Here is a 3,198-nt window from a genome sequence, read left to right as displayed (position 1 = left end):
GATTATGACTCACATTTTCCACACTTTCTCGTCCACTCTTAAACTTTTTGGCCCAATCAAACACTTGAGTTTTAGACAGAGTGTCATCCCCATACTGATCCTTCAATCGAGTCAAAATTTCGCACGGTTTAACGCCTTCTTTAGTTTTTAACTTTATTATAACCTGTTGTGCAACGGACGCTGGAACCTGTTGCTCACTCATAGCTGTACTGACGAATTGACTGAGTCAAACAGTCACCAAGCGTTTTACCCACTCCTAATACACTACATTACAAGAACCTACACTGTGAGAGTGCTTGCGATTGGCTAAGAAAAGTATTTGTAAAATTCCGGTTTATATTTGATCCACCCTCGTATATTAGGGATGTGGAGAATTTGCTTTCTGATAATGATAATTTTGAGTTATCACATGAAAATCCGCTAAAAAATTTAAAAAAGACACTTTTAAGGTGCTTGACAATTGGAGAAAGAAAGGACTTCTGGGAAAGGATATAAGATGGACTTATATCAACACTGAAGACACAGTTGTTGTAAGCTCTTACTGTTTGAGAAAAATTCACAAAGATGGCATCCCTTAAGAATAGTTATTTTAGCTATTAATACTCCCACTAAATTTTTAGAACCAAATTTTAATTTGATTCTCCAGGACTCTATCACAACTTCTAAATATAATTTTAAAAATAGCTGGGAATTTCAAAAAAGAATCATCAAAAAAAAAGGTTCCGGATGACCATGTAATGATTTCTTGGGATGTTATTGCAATGTTTCCGATTATACCCCTGGAATTAGTTAAAAAGGCAATTTTAAATAGATGGCATAATATAAAAACCCGTACTCGATTATGTCAAAAAGATTTCATTGATGGGATAGTTTTTATTATGGAGTCAACTTATTTTAAATTTAATGGATCTTTCTATAGACAGAAATCTGGTACTCCCATAAGTTCAGTCATTTCTCCGATTTTTGCAGAACTAGTAATGGAAGATTTGGAGGTTTTTGTTTTTGGGAAATTAGATTTTGTTTTGCCTTTTTATTTTCGGTTTGTCGACGATACCTTATTATGTTTTCCTCTAAAAAAGTTACAGATCGTCATTAATACTTTTAACAGTTTTAATCCAAAACTTCAATTTACTCATGAAATAGAACAGGATTATAAAATCAGTTTTTCGGACGTAGAAGTAATTAAGAATTGGGATGGTAATATTACTACCAATTAGTACAGAAAAAGTACATAATCAGGTAGAATTTTAAATTTCCTTTCTGCTCATCCCTTTCAAAACAAAATTGCAGTAATTAAAAACTTAGTTGACAGAGCTCTAGGTTTGTCCCATTCTTCATTTTACACAAGAAAGTTGAATATTGTTAGGAATGCACTTTTGCTAAATCATTATCTAAAAAAGTTAATTGAGAAACATATTGCAATTAGAGTTCAACAACTCAAAAAAGAAGAAATTAATAATTTGCTTGTGGATGATCAGAAAGACTTAAATTTTTCTTGCCTTGATAAGGGTACTGTACGAGAACCGAAACGTTGGTAATTCGACTTTATTTATTTCTTCATGTTTTATTTTTATTTTATTGTAATTTGATGATAATAAAAATAAAAAAATTAAAAAAAAGAGAGAAGGAAGAGGATGCGGTTGGCTGCCTTCTCATTTTTTTTCCTCTTTTTTATTTTTGTCCGAAAATTTTATTTGTTTTTTTTTCAGATTACAATAGTATTTTTGGTTTTTGTTTATTTTTGCGGTCCAAATTTTGTCGTTGGATTCTTGTTTTATTTAACAGGATTCTGCATTATTTTTATATTTTTTCCATATCTTTCAAATATTTCTTAAAATTATTCAAAATATTTCTAAAATTAAGTAATATTGCAAAATTTCATAATTATGCTAAAAAATATTTGTGAAGCTTTTTAAACATTGTAGGAAATCATAAAAAAATATTTTGTGACATTTCTAAACTTTTTATGAAATTAATTACCCCCTTCGCTACATAACTGCCTGTAGCGAAACACTAACCCTCTTACCCCCTTCTTATTTTACATAATATAAAAAACTCATAAAATAAAAATAAAACTATTCGAACTTTAAGGCTGCTTCTAATTTCGTGTGAACAATTTTTTCAAATTTTCTAAAATAATTGCAATTTTCTGTGGAATATTAGTAAGATAAACAATTGATAAAACTTTTGAATTTCGAAATCATAAATTTTTTGAAAATATGAATTTGAGAACACTGGAAATGCGTAATTAATTCATAGCTCATATTGATTCCCTATAATTTCGAGATTGTAAAAACATCTATTTTTTCTCAAGTTTGTTTGAACAATTAAGAAGTCATTTTTTCAATTGAAATGATACTGTGTCACGTATGCAATTTTACAATTTCTGACAAGAAGGAATTTTTTTCACAAAAATAGAATGATTTCTTAAAATAAAATTAATTTAGATACTAATAAGACTGAATAAGCACCCTGATAAGTCGTTATACTTTGAGTAAAAATATTGTCTGGATTACTGTCTGACTAACTCACTGACTTACTGTCTAACCGACATACTGACTGACAGGCAGATTGAATGACTGAATGACAGACAAAATGACTTTCAGACTGACTTTCTGATTGACAGCCTGTTTGACTGAGAGTCTGTCTGAGAGTCTGCCTGGGGTCTGTCTGCCTGGGGTCTGTCTGTCTGAGGTCTGTCTGTATGGGGTCTGTTTGACTAAAGGTCTGACTAACCAACTAACTGACTTAATCTTTGACTGACTCTCTGGCTGACTGACTGAATATCTAACTGAATTATTGACTGTCTTGCTAAAGGTATTATTGATGGATTGACTTATTCACTGATGGCCTGACTGACTATTTGACTGACTATCTGACCGATTAACTAACTGACTAACTGACTGACTGACTCACTGACTGATTGCCTGTCTGAATAAATTATTGACTGATTTATTGCCTGCATGAGTAAATTACTGACTGAATAAATGACTGACTCACCAACTGACAATTTCGTAAACATTCTTGTTTGTGACGCAGGTGAACTCAAAACATGAATAGGGGTCCTAGGGGTGATAACTCTCATACCTCCCCAGGCCTAAGTATGAGAGCTTTCTGACTTTGACGAGGACAATGTCAACTCGTCTTCAGACACACTACGGCATCATTCTCACATCTTAGCGCTCCCCTGCAAGACAG

Source organism: Belonocnema kinseyi, chromosome 5, assembly GCF_010883055.1.
Source record: "Belonocnema kinseyi isolate 2016_QV_RU_SX_M_011 chromosome 5, B_treatae_v1, whole genome shotgun sequence".
NCBI lineage: Eukaryota > Metazoa > Arthropoda > Insecta > Hymenoptera > Cynipidae > Belonocnema > Belonocnema kinseyi.
This window is presented reverse-complemented; position numbering follows the sequence as displayed.